Raw genomic sequence first — 14,801 nt, forward strand, 5'->3', positions numbered from 1 at the left:
TTCTTGCCTGGAGAATCCCATGGACAGAGGAACCTGATGGGCTACAGTCCATAGGGTTGCAAAGAGTCAGACACAACTGAAGCACCTATGCATGCAAGAATGTCTCAGACACAGGGAATATCATGTGGAGAAGCCCAAGATTCAAAGAAAGAAGGGAGTATTTGGTGACTCCGAATATTTTTAATGCAGTCCAATCATAGCACAGAGGGTGTGGGGAAGTGCCAAGAGGGACGCTGGAAAAATTTGTCATATTGGTCAGGGTTCTTATTGAAAAATCAGAGATTCGAGTCCATTCATTATCTCATGGGGTTAAGACAACATGCTTTCAGAAACCACATAGCCACAACTAATACTGAGCGCCCCAGAATGCCATAATAGCCAATACCCACAACTTGGTACCAATCACCCCAGGCTGGATACCAGAAGCTGCCCCAGAGGAATAGATTTCTCCTCTGTTGTGCGTGTAGACATCATCTCCTGGGTTGTGATCGAGACTGATGCCTCATGTAACACTTCCACATCCAGTTCTCATGGGGGGATGTGATTGAAAAAGCCCAGGTCACATGCCTGCATCATAGCTGCTGTTCATGTTGGTTTTCATTCATTCATGGGAATGTGGGTCTCATGTGTGAAAACTGTCAAAGTGTAGACAAGTTTCCCAAAAGAAATTAGATATACAATGGAACACTACTCACTCACAAAAAAGAAGAAAGCTTCGCCATTTGCAGCAACATGGATGGACTTGGGGGGCATCATGCTTAGTAAAATACATCAGATGGAGAAAGACAAATACTCTTCGAGATCACTTACATGTGCAATCTAAAAAGTACAACAAATAGTGAATATAACCAAAAAGGAAACTCACAGATATAGAGAACAAACTGGTTGTTACCAGCAGGGTTGGGGAGAGGTAAGATAAGGATGTGGGTGTTGGAGGCAGAAATTATTGGGTAGGCTCAAGTATAAGTTGTACAACATCAAGAATATAGCCAATATTTTGTAATAACTGTAAAGTGGAAAGTAACCTTTAAAAAAATAAATAAATTCTGCCAACAACAGTGTGGAATAAAGCAAAACAAGTCTGGAGTGACTACATCCCCAGTTGAGCTTTCAGATGAGACACTGGCCCTGACGGGCACACGGTTGCAGTTTTGTGAGACACCTCGGAAGCAGAGGACCCATGCAAGCAATGCCCGTATTTCTGACCTACGATAACTATTAAATAATACTTGTGTGTTCTAAGCCATGGCATTGTGGTAATATATTACACAGCAATGGATAACTAAGGCAGCGACTTTAGATGTGTCTTAGTACCACTGATCTGTGGGTTTTTTTCCCTACAATGGAGGGTAATACCTGAACCACCTCTCAATTCGGTAGAAGGATTCATTAAAACAACACGTGCAGGGCCAGCTTTCTGCAAGTCTGCTGGTAGGTGGTTCCCTGATGGTAGCCACCATTGCTTCCCCAGCCACCACATCAACCATGCGTAAAGGAAAATAGCCATCAATACATTTTTGCAAGCTGTGCATGTTGGCCACTTAGTGAAAGAATCAACGGGGCTTCCCAGGTGGCTCGGTAGTAAAGAATCCGTCTGCCAGTGCAGGAGACACAGGAGACGTGGGTTCAATCCCTGGGTTGGGAAGATCCCCTGGAGAAGGAAATGGTAACCCACTCCAGTATTCTTGCCTGGAAAAACCCCATGGACAGAGGAGCCTGGTGGGCTGCAGTCCATGGAGTCGCAAAGAGCCAGACATGACTTAGTGACTGAACACACACACATGAGAGAATCAATATGGCTCCATGAGCTGCTCCCAGAAATTTATCACCAGAACAGAGTAAAAAAAATACAAAAAAAACCCCCAAACACCCCTCTAGATGCCTTAAACCCCTCACTTCCCCAGGTTGGCCCTGACTGTACATGCTTCTCAATAACACTGCACCAAAGAAATTCCTGGGTCCAGTACTGTGGTTGGATTTGTGATACATATTAATTAGTTTATCTCATATTGAGGGGAGAAGTGCAATGTTACACTAGCTTTTCAAGGCAGTGTTTTCCCAAGCTACTGTGAAAAAAAAAAAAAAACTTTGCATTTTCTTTATCACTCTTCCATCATACTTAACCCCCAAAGCAGATTATAACCTTTGGATATTAGTCACTGTCCGGTTGTAATACTTAAAATTAACAGGGTAAACATATATTCTATACTGCTTTGCCAGAAAAGCTTGGCTGACCCGACCGTTTTTAACGCTGTAGGACAGAATTTGCTCTACGTGTGCTTTCTTTTTTTGTTGTTGTTGAGTCTTCCCTGGAGGAGTATTAACTCAAAGTCATCACGAGAGACCCACTGCTGCCTGCTGCTTTCTGTACTATCAGTTTGCATCTCTCCTCCTTTATAACTTCTCCAGCTATTTGATGAAGCATACACATTCTCTCTCTCCCTCTCTTTCTCACCACACACACACACAGGATGCCAGCCACCTCTAAAATGGCAACAAATAAACACATTTTCATTTTTACTGATTACACTGCTTCCACCTTTTCCATCCTACTCAAGCCAGTTGCAAGACTTGTTCCTTTGTAACATCAACACTGCTATGAAACTTGGTTAGTGAGTGATCTTTGAAAGGACTTCAGGAAACCGAAATGGGCTGGAAGCAAACAGAGAGGCACCTTCTGGACTTGTATATTCAATGGTTTCTAAAAATGTAATGGATTGCAATGATGTTTTAACAGGGAGTTGACAGTTAAACTTTAATAGTTTAGAATACGACAGATAAGAAATGAAAGAACATTTGTTCTTTGTTCAAAAGTAAGCGCAGTGATTATTTTGAGTGGGTAAACTCTGAAAATAACAATAATTTTTAAAATACTAGCCATTTAGAAGGGAGAGAGATAAGTCAGACACTGCTTCTTTTGTAACTCTGAAAAGGGAGAAATAATTATTACTTGAAAGTTCTGCACGTATGTTCATTGATGTAACAGAGCACATTGCATTTTATTAGCTAAAGCCTTTTCTGATCAGATATTTTACTGTTACCAGTAAATTAATGACTTCTAACAATTTGAAATATTCACCAGCTAAGTTTACATTTTCCAAGATTAAAAATCTTGGGACCATTGCTTCTTCACCTGTTTAATGGGGATAAAGAGATGTACTTGCAGCATTTCTGTGAATTTTAGGTTGAACTAATGTACGTGAAAGCGGCTGGCATAGAATAGAGGTTCGAGAAATGCTGGTAATGATGCTAAAGATGGTGGTGATGGTAAATGATGAAAAAACTTCAGCAGAAATTTGTGTATCCTGATTATTCCTTTTGAAAGGTTTCTTAACTCAGTGAAACATCTTGGGACATTTTTGTAAATGGGTTATTCATGTAATCACCCTGGCAATTAGGCATGCATGTGTTTTATAAGATACCTTTTCATAAACGACTGGAAGCCCCTCCCTTTTTATTTGTTTAGAGGACTCGATTGCAAGGCAACCAGCCTCCTTGAATAGGATTTGGTTTTAGGCAGTCTCCAACAGGCCAGGTCAGCTTCTGGCCAATTTGTTGGAACAAATAAAAAGTCTTAGCAAGGATCTTGATCAGAAAGACAAGGTATGAAAACTTCTGTCTTCTTTGCAGGCAAGTGATTTCTCTCGTACACATGCCTGAGGTGACAGCGCAATGGTCTGTCTAACGGTAGCAGATGACGAGCTTAATCTGGTGTGTGTGGAGGAGGGGGCGGGTTCAAGGTCTCTGATCATAGCTCAGCTCTGTGGCACGTTACCTCTTAATGACCATGGCTTCCCTGTCATTGGAGAGTATTTGTCAGCATTTAGAGCAATTAACATTATGGATAGTTGAAACTAAGGAAGAATGAATGACTTCAACAACCTTCACATTTTCAGTAATTTTATGGAAATGTCTATTTTATGGGAAGATCTTCCCAGCAGAACTAAATTACTACATTAATATAGTAATCCTTGGAATAAGGTAACGTGTACTTGAATGTACATGGGGAGATGAATTCAATAATACTTTAAAATTTTACCTTGGGAGCTGCAACCAAGAATGTTGACACCAGGTAACTATCAATAAAATATCTAGGAGCCATTTTATTTATAATTATCTGGGGACCTGGCTAGTAGTACCTTGCTCTCCACACTGTCAGTTGTCGTAAACACACACCAATCAACCCTCATTTAAGAATTCAATGCCATTCAAGCTATGACTAGGCAGATTGTAAAAAAAAAAAAAATAGAGCAAAGTTGAGGTTCATGGGCCCTGGAGCCTGGAACAGAGGTGAGGTTGGATACGTGGCCTCAGCACTGAGATTAGACAATCCATATCACAGAAAGACAGGACAAAAGAGTAGGGCAGCTTAGGGATGCCTGTGAAGGCAAGGAACGCTGAGAGGCTTTTCCGAGGCATCTCTTTTGTTTATCGCCAGGTGGAGTCTCCAGCATTCTCTCTGCTGTTTTAAAATTCTACGTACCAAGATTCCCCCTAGCTGGAGAGCTAGCAAAACTTTGGTTCAAATGGGTTTTGAGCGTGATTAAGTGTCTGAGAATGGATGCGTCAGAGCTTGAATAACATCTGAATGCTTCTCAGGAGAAAGCTCTTAGGGGTGTCTGTCTCTCGACTGGGGAATTGTGCCAAAGGCGACCTATCAGTACGTACCTTGATTATCTAACTGTCACCTGAAAGCAAAAGCAGCAGCAAGAAAAATACGAAATGGAAAAACACGAAATGAGTTTGTTGCTGCTGTTGTTTTATTTTGACTGGGGAAAGGGATGAAAACTCAAGGCAAGCGACAAAGGCTTTGGGAAAATCAGTACCTGGAATTCACCATGGTGTGAACTGGTCTGGGCCAGTAAGGATCAGAAAGCAGTCCTTCGTGTGGTCATTAAGAACAGTATTTAATCAAGTTAGTCTTTGCCAGTGCACTTCATAAGGGGTCCTTCTCCTCGTCTGGCTGGAAAATCTTTGCTTCTGCACACAGGCTGTGGATTACTGCATAAAAATGTTTTCTTGCATCCATCACAGTGTTTGCAAGACAGTCTGAGGTGGGGGAACCGACCCTGTTTATATATAATCTAGCTGAGGACAAGACAGTGAAAGGGCCACAGACTTTTTTTCCCCTCTAAAGAGAACATTTTGCTTTTCTTTGCAGTTCTACTTGGAAAGAAAACAAATTTCTGTTAACAGCACTGTGCAGCAACGTTGCTTTGCTGGATAAGTGCACCTGGCCGAGTGAGTCTCTCCCTGCCTTTGGGATCTACCAGATATTCATCACATTCTGGCCAAGCGAGCTGGGGCACAGGCCATCAGCTTTTCAAGGGCAGCTGCTCTGTCCAGTTCAAGGTCTGGCACTGAGTGTTCTGAATGACGTCCCTGAGGACCCCGATAGAAGCTTGTGTGCGTGCATGCTAAGTCACTTCAGTCGTGTCCGACTCTTTGCAACCCTGTGGACTGTAGCCTGACAGGCTCCTCTGTCCATGGAATTCTCCAGGCAAGAATAGTGGAGTGGGTTGCCACGTCCTCCTCCAGGGAATCTTCCTTACCCAGGGATAGAATCCATGTCTCTTTAAGTCTCCTGCATTGGCAGGCGGGTTCTTTACCACTAGCGCCACCTGGGAAGCCCAACAGAAGCCTACCAAAGCTAAATTAGTTTATTTCATAGGGAATTCCTTTTAAACACACAGTAACAGGTAAGCCTTGTGGGTACATTTGTGGCCCAGAAACGATCCACCCTCATTCATCAGGGAGAGTACATGTGAACGCATCTTCCTTGTAACTGAGGCTTGGGTGTAAAGACTTCCTGAAGAGGCTCACACTTGTTAGTCGGTCAGTCGTGTCTGACTCTTTGTGACTCCATGGTCTGTAGCCTGCCAGGCTCCTCTCTATCCATGGGATTCTACAGGCAAGAATACTGGAGTGGGTTGCTATTTCCTTCTCCAGGGGATCTTCCCGACCTGGGGATTGAACCCAGGTCTCCCGCATTGCAGGCAGGTTCTTTACCATCTGAGCCACCAGGGAAGATAATTGCCTGAATCTGCCCATCATCTGTCTTATATTAAACAGGCAGAGGACGCTATCGCTCTGTTTGATGGACTTCAGGTCTGGTGATGAAACACTGTAGGCCTGATGTCCTGCTGAGGCTGCCCTGAAGATGGATTTATTCTCTGATAGTTGTGACTATACGACTGGTGGGCACTGAAGAAATGTGAGTAATTGTCATTAACTGCTGGATCCTCATGATCTCAAAGGGATCTCAATGGTCATTTGGACTCTTAGCCACATCATTGCTTAACAGGACTTCAGCTTATGTTGAATACCCCCAAGTGATGGGGAACTTCCCGCCTCCCAAGGCACCTCATTTGGTATCTTGTTGTTGAGTTGCTAAGTCATGCCAGACTCTGCCACCCCATGAACTGCTGCATGCCAGGCTTCCCTGTCCTTCATTTTCTCCCGGAGTTTGCTCAGACACTTGGTATCTCAGTCGGTTAGTCAGTTCAGTTGCTCAGTCGTGTCTGACCCTGCGACCCCATGGACTGCAGCATGCCATTCTTCCCTGTCCATCACCAACTTCTGGAGCTTGTTCAAACTCATGTTCATCAAGTCGGTGATGCCATCCAACCATCTCATCCTCTGGTATCTTGTATCTGGTATCTTGGTATCTGGGTTGCTCTAATTCAGGCAAACTGTTTTTCAAAGGGCCAGATACAGAATTATTTAGGTTTAGTGGGCTATACAGTCCCTGCAGCACTCAACTCTGTTCTTGTAGCATGAAAGCACCATAGACAGTACATGAATGAACGGGCAGGGTATGCTCCAATAAAACTGTTTACAAAAGCAGTCAGAGGGCCAGATATGGCTGTCTGTGAGCCCTAGTTCATCGATCAAAGTGTTAGTCTTCCTTGTCCTGAAGAAAAAGTGTCTCCCTGGTGGTTCAGTTCAACGTTTGGGGGCCACACACAAAATCTAACGCAACCTTTCCTATGATAAGAAAGACCTTCAGCTGTTTGAAGTTTTTCTGGTGGCTCAGACGGTAAGGATTCTACCTGCAGCACAGATTCGATCCCAGGGTCAGGAAGATTCCCTGGAGAAGGGAATGGCAACCCACTCCAGTAGTCTTGCCTGGAGAATTCCATGGACAGAGGAGCCTGGCAAGCTATAGTCCATGGGGTTGAAAAGAGTCGGACACAGCTGAGCGACTTTCACTCACTTCAGCTGTTTGAAGGTGGTAATACCCTCTTTCCAAGTTATCTGTTTTCTTTTCTCCCACGGTCCTCTGTTCTGTTGTCCCAATTCCAAGTCTCTCACCTCTTCTTAGTGTGGCTGGTGGAATTCTTTTGATAATCAAATTAAAATGGGTGTTGGAAAGGAAAGAGTCAGATCTAAAACTTCCTTTTCTAGGCAGGAGAGTGTTTCATTTCACCTGCCCTTCAAGAGCCTGCCCCTTACCCCCTGGCCCCCCATACAGGCCCTATCTTTAACCCTGGCTGTCTTGTTAGCAGCAACACTGCTCATTTCAGATGCTACAATTATCAGGACCAGACCAGCCAGCCTGGAAGAAGCCCCAGGTTCAAGTCGTGGGCTCTGCAAGGTACTGGCTTTGAGGCTGAGGGATCATCCCACCAAGGAAACCTTCCTCAATGCCCTGAATCCAGGGAAGAGCCCCTCTTTTGTGCAACCAGACGGCCTGTAGTCACTACAGCTCTGAGCCCTGGTCTTGCCATCGCTCCCCACCACTGACTGATCTCTTTCCCCACCAGAGCCAACAGACTGCTGGGCACATAGTAAATGTTCAATAAACATATTATAATATTAAACATAACATTACAGTATTGAATGAATGAATGTACCAATGAATGAATGAGCTGTAGAAAAATTCTGAGAATGGGTGAGGGGGCCATGTCTCCTCTGCATATCATGTGCCACTACACATTGCTAAGGTTGCTCTTGCATTAAGGGACTGGTGTGATGAATTCTGTTCTGGAAGGGGCCTGCAGAGCGCTGAGGTTGTCAAGGATCATGACCCGTGGACCCTGTGATGGGAGGTGCCACTGTCGTGTGTGGCCTGGAGGTTGCCGAGAGGCTGGGTCCTCTCTCTGGCTCCCTGCCGCACTGTCCTCCCTCCCCACTCCCCACCCCAAGGCCCCGGCTCAGCAGAGGGTCCTGCCTGCGTCTTTAGAGAAGGGACCAGCATTCACAGATGCCGTGGCTTCCCCAGCTCCTGTTCAGCCTCTGGCTTTCCCGTCTTGGGTCTCAACCCCTTCCCACATGAGCTGCTTGTTCACAGCTCTGTGAATTCTCCCACTCATTCCTCCTGATCAGCCCATTGCTGCTCCTGCCCTCTCTACCCTCCATTAGCTACTCAAGCCTAGAGACTCAACTCAAATACCACCTCCTCTGTGCAACCAGCTACAGTCCTGCAGACAGAGGTCTGCACTTTTACCACTTTTGTCTTTTCTTCCAACAATAGTATTTGGAAATCCCCATAAGATGGGGTTTATTAATTCAAAATAAAATTGTGGGTCTAATGATGATAGTGATCAGTCAGTTCAGTTCAGTTGCTCAGTCGTGTCTGACTCTTTGCAACCCCGTGGACTGCAGCACGCCAGGCCTCCCCATCCATCACCAACTCCCGGAGTTCACTCAAACTCAAGTCCATTGAGTCAGTAATACCATCCAGCCATATCATCCTCTGTCGTCCCCTTCTCCTCCCGCCTTCCATCTTTCCCAGCATCAGGGTCTTTTCCAAGGAGTCAGTTCTTTGCATCAGGTGGTCAAAGTATTGGAATTTCAGCTTCAACATCAGTCCTTCCAATGAATATTCAGGACTGATTTCCTTTAGGATGGACTGGTTGGATCTCCTTGCAATCCAAGGGACCGCCAAGAGTATTCTCCAACACCACAGCTCAAAAGCATCAATTCTTCGGTGCTCAGCTTTCTTTATAGTCCAACTCTCACATCCATACATGACTACTGGAAAAATCATGGCTTTGACTAGATGGACCTTTGTTGGCAAAGTAATATCTCTGCCTTTTAGTATGCTGTCTAGGTTGCTCATAACTTTTCTTCCAAGGAGCAAGCATCTTTTAATTTCATGTCTGCAGTCACCATCTGCAGTGATTTTGGAGCCCCCCAAAGTAAAGTTTGTCACTGTTTCCACTGTCTCTCCATCTATTTGCCATGAAGTGATGGGACCAGATGCCATGATCTTAGTTTTCTGTATGCTGAACCTCAACCAATTTTTTCACTCTTCTCTTTCACTTTCATCAAGAGGCTCTTTAGTTCTTCGCTTTTTGCCATGAGGGTGGTGTCATCTGCATATCTGAGGTTATTGATATTTCTCCCGGCAATCTTGATTCCAGCTTGTGCTTCCTCCAGGCCAGCGTGTCTCATGACGTACCCTGCATATAAGTTAAATAAACAGGGTGGCAATATACAGCCTTGATGTACACCTTTCCTGATTTGGAACTAGTCTGTTGTTCCATGTCCTATTCTAACTGTTGCTTTCTGACCTGCATACAGATTTCTCAAGAGGCAGATCAGGTGATCTTGTATTCCCATCTCTTGAACAATTGTCCAGAGTTTGTTGTGGTCCACACAGTCAAAGGCCTTGGTATAGTCAATAAAGCAGAAGTAGATGTTTTTCTGGAACTCTCTTGCTTTTTTGATGATCCAGCAGATGTTGGAAATTTGGTCTCTTGTTTCTGCCTTTTCTAAATCCAGCTTGAACATATGGAAGTTCACGGTTCACGTACTGTTGAAGCCTGCTTGGAGAATTTTGAGCATTACCTTACTAGCGTGTGAGATGAGTGCAGTTATGCGGTAGTTTGAGCATTCTTTTCATTGCCTTTCTTTGGGATTGGAATGAAAACCAACCTTTTCTAGTCCTGTGGCCACTGCTGTTTTCCAAATGTGCTGGGCTATTGAGTGCAGCACTTTCACAGCATCATCTTTAGGATTTGAAATAGCTCAACTGGAATTCCATCACCTTCACTAGCTTTGTTCATGGTGATGCTTCCTAAGGCCGACTTGACTTCACATTCTAGGATGTCTGGCTCTAGATTGGTGATCACACCATCATGATTATCTGGGTCATAAAAATCCTTTTTGTATAATTGTTCTGTGTATTCTTGCCACCTCTTCTTAATATCTTCTGCTTCTGTTAGGTCCATACCATTTCTGTCCTTTATTGTGGCCATCTTTCATGAAACGTTCCCTTAGAAAGAATGAAGGGATGAAGCCAAAGCAAAAACAATACCCAGTTGTGGATGTGACTGGTGACAGAAGCAAGATCCGATGCTATAAAGAGCACTATTGCATAGAAACCTGGAATGTCAGGTCCATGAATCAAAGCAAATGGAAAGTGGTCAAACAGAAGATGGCAAGAGTGAACGTCCACATTCTAGGAATCAGCAAACTGAAATGGACTGGAATGGGTGAATTTAACTCAGATGACCATTATATCTACTACTGTGGGCAGGAATCCCTTAGAAGAAAATGGAGTAGCCATCATGGTCAACAAAGGAGTCTGAATTGGATGCAATCTCAAAAACGATAGAATGATTTCTGTTTCCAAGGTAAACCATTCAATATCACAGTAATCCAAGTTTATGCCCTGACCAGTAATGCTGAAGAAGTTGAAGTTGAACGGTTCTGTGAAGACCTACAAGACCTTTTAGAACTAACGCCCAAAAAAGATATCCTTTTCATTATAGGGGACTGTAATGCAAAAGTAGGAAGTCAAGAAACACCTGGGGTAACAGGCAAATTTGGCCTTGGAATACGGAATGAAGCAGGGCAAAGGGTAATAGAGTTTTGCCAAGAGAACGCACTGGTCATAGCAAACACCCTCTTCCAACAACACAAGAGAAGACTCTACACATGGACATCACCAGATGGTCAACACCAAAATCAGATTGATTATATTCTTTGCAGCCAAAGATGGAGAAGCTCTATACAGTCAGCAAAAACAAGACCAAGAGCTGACTGTGGCAGACCATGAACTCCTTATTGCCAAATTCAGACTTAAACTGAAGAAAGTAGGGAAAACCACTAGACCATTCAGATATGACCTAAATCAAATCCCTCATGATTATACAGTGGAAGTGACAAATAGATTCAAGGGATTAGATCTGATAGACAGAGTGCCTGAAGAACTATGGACGGAGGTTTGTGACATTGTATGGGAGGCAGGGATCAAGACCATCCCCAAGGAAAAGAAATGCAAAAAAGGCAAAATCGTTGTCTGAAGAGTCCTTCAAATAGTTGCGAATAGAAGAGAAGTGAAAGGCCAAGAAGAAAAGGAAAGATATACCCATTTGAATGCAGAGTTCTAAAGGATAGCAAGGAGAGATAAGAAAGCCTTCCTCAGCGATCAATGCAAAGAAATAGAGGAAAACAATAGAATGGGAAAGTCTAGAGATCTCTTCAAGAAAATTAGAGATACTAAGGGAATATTTCATGCAAAGATGGGCACAATAAAGTACAGAAATGATAGCAACAGTTAGCTTTTATTGAGAGTTGACTCTTCCAGGAACAATCCTGGTGACTTCACACACACACACATATACAAACACACACACACACACACACACACACACACACACACACATACACACACACATCTTATTTATAATCTTAAATGTCGAATAGGCATTTTCTATATTATTATTGTCTCCATTTTTCTTTAGCCTGGCAGATAATACAAGGAAATGGTTAGGAACATGGATTTGGGGGTCAGGGAGACCAGGTTGCAACTCCCAAGTCCAATCATTTGCCAGCCGTGTGACCTTAGGGAATGTACATAACCTTTCAGAAAATCCTTCAGAGAAGGGTTGGGGCTTCCCCGGTGTCTCAGTGCTAAAGAATCTGTCTGCAATGCAGGAGCCACAGAAGATGTAGGTTTGATCCTTAGGTCCCCTTGAAGATCCCCTGGATAAGCGCATGGCAACCCACTCCAGTATTCTTGCCTGGAGAATCCCATGGACAGAGGAGCCTGGCGGGCTACAGTCCATAGAGTGGCAGAGTCAGAAATGACTGAAGTGACCTGGCACACATGCATGCAGAGAAGGGTTAATGAGGTTAAAAGGAGCTCTTGTAGATAAAACCCTTAGTATTAATACGTGGCATGAGTTACGTCCTCTAAAGATGTCCCGAGGAAGACCCAGAGGACAGAGGGCTTATCTAATTCATCTTTGCATCCTTGGTGCCCAGCATTCTGCCTGACCTCCAGGGGACACTCCTGACAAATATGGGGGGGGCAGTTCTGTGCAGATGGACGTCCTGGAAAGATGTGGCCCTGACGACTCACGAGCTTCCTCAACCTCAGCGTGTTCGTATATTCCCCACCTTTACTGAGAAAAGCGTGAGGAATAGCAATATGATGCAGAGGAAGTCCTGCCTGATGTCTTCTTGCTCCCCTCCGCCCCCACCATATTCACACTGTAAAGGATGAACATGTTGGCTTTGACTTTGACACAAGCCAATTATTTTTCAGATCTTTGTGAACAGTGAATGAGATGTTCATCCTGTCAAATCACATTTCCCCACAGGCTGCCTTGTTTCTTGGAACAGGGGGCCCCGGTACAGGCTGTGCATGGAACGTAAGCTCTGAGCCTGTATTTATTGTCAGCACTGGGCTCCCTGACCAAATCAGATGTCCAATTAGAGCTGCATATTGGAAAGTCTAGGCTGAAGAAAGAGCCAGCTGCCAATATGGCGCCAGGAAGCAGTCCTTCTGGAGTTTCTGTGGACCAGCTGCCAGGCTGCCACCACCCATAAAAACTGATTGGAAATTCAGGAATGTTGCTCTCGATTGCACTGGAAGATGCTGGATCTCCACTGTGGAGCATGGGCTGCGACGCCAAGTGGTTTTCTCAGAAAAGTGCTGCCTTTGGACCTCTGTTCCATTTTTTATGTTTTTTGTTTGTTTGTTTTTGTTTTTACAGCTGCTCTGGGTCTTCCCTGTGCATGTGAGGGCTTTCTCTCGTTGCAGTGAGCGGGGGCTACTCTTTGCAGCGGTGCAGGGGCTTCTCTTGTTGCAGAGCATAGGCTCTAGGCACTTGGGCTCAGCAGTCATGGTGCATAGGTTCTGTTGCTCCACGGCATGTAGAATCTTCCTGGACCAGGGGTCGAACTCATGTCCCCTGTATTGGCAGGCAGATTCTCAATCACTAGCCCACCAGGGAAGTCCTTGGACCTCTGTCTCTTAAGATACAGGGTGGGTTTGCAGGGGTTTTCAACAAGAGTTACTGGCATCTCAGTAATACTCACAATGATGATGGCAATACTAATAACTAGGAAAAGTCTTGTCACAGGGCCAACAAAACCCACTCGGGCCATGGTATTCTCTAAAGCCCCACAGGGATGGGATCTGCCCTGGTGAGAACCCCTGCTAGGATGCTGGAGCTTTCTTGGCCGGGGAGATCCCTTCTCCTCTGTGGGTGAGCTGCCTCTTTCTCCTGGCAGGCACACCAGAGAGGACAGTAGGGTGAAAAGGGAGTGTGGGCTTGGTCCAGGCGGGGGAGGCAGCAGGAATAAGAGGTCCTCCGAGGAGGAAGGAGGTGAGGTTGCCTGCACCCAGCTGCTGAAGAGCGGCAGTGGGGATGTGGGTGCTCGGACATCAGGAGGCCCCGGCTCTGCTTGCTCCGAGGCACCCAGTGGACCTGGACAGGGTATCTGTTTCACCTGGGAAAGCGGTTCCTGCCTGTGATGAGGTCTTTCACAAACTCTTGTCCACTTTCCCTGGCTTTGGGATGAATTTTGGGGGTCTCCCAGATCAGGCTGTAGCTTTACAGTTCACATTTAAGGTGCACCTTAGGTGCTAACACTTAGCTACCAGGTCTGGGGAGGAACCCGGTTTTGTGGAAGGTGGGAAGTAATTTAGGACACATTGCGCATAATGCAGGCAATTGGAGGGGCCCCAAATCTCAAAATAGTAAGGTACCCCGAGTCAGATTAAAGGGCCCGCCCCCAATGTCGGCAACTGGGTACAGGGAGCGGGCAGGGTGGGGAGCTGCCAACACCGGGCTTGGTTTGAACAGCATGAAGCTGTTACCGACATCTGACATCCCGGGTCATCTGTTGGGCGTTAAGGAAGGAGGAGCGGAAAGCAGCGAGCTGAGTGACCCGGGATTCCAAGGGGAAGAGACAGTCAGCGCAGCGCAGGAGCAAAAATCCAGGAATGAGGGAGAGAGAGACCAGAGGAAGGAGGAGGCTCCTCCTCCGCCCGCGTCCCCAGGTCCCCAAGTATGCCACGTGGGTGGGAGCGTGTCGCACACACCCACGCGCCCACTGCCACAGTCCTCGCGTGCCCGGCCCGGCCCTTGCAGTAGCCGGGTCTCCACGGCCACGTCGCCGCCACCTGCTGCTGCAGCCCTAGCGAGGGGGAGGCGCATCTCCGCGGCGCCCCACCCCCCTCGCCATCCGTATCCTCACCCACCCCGTATCCTCCAGGCCCGTGCTGGAGGACGTCTTCCCCGGGGCCCCCTCCCCAGCGCAGAAGGGGAGGCGGAGGGAGGAGCTCGGGCCGCGGCCACCCGCCCTCCCCGCACTGCCCCCTCCTCGGAGCTCCCCTCCCCTCTCCTCCCCTTCGCTCTGTTGCCGCAGCCCCGCTAGTCGCGCACGTCAGCGTGGGCTCCCCGGAGCGAGTCGCTAAGTAACGGGGGCTGGCTCCGCAGACCCCGGGCCGGGGAAACCCGCGCGCGTCGTCAGCAGCGGCGCCTCGGGGGCGGGGTGGGGGGGGGGGCGCACGGGCCCTCCCCCATCCGGGCCTGCGGACCGGGGCTGGCACGCCG

The sequence above is a fragment of the Bos javanicus genome, chromosome 21, assembly GCF_032452875.1.
Source record: "Bos javanicus breed banteng chromosome 21, ARS-OSU_banteng_1.0, whole genome shotgun sequence".
Taxonomy (NCBI): Eukaryota; Metazoa; Chordata; class Mammalia; order Artiodactyla; family Bovidae; genus Bos; species Bos javanicus.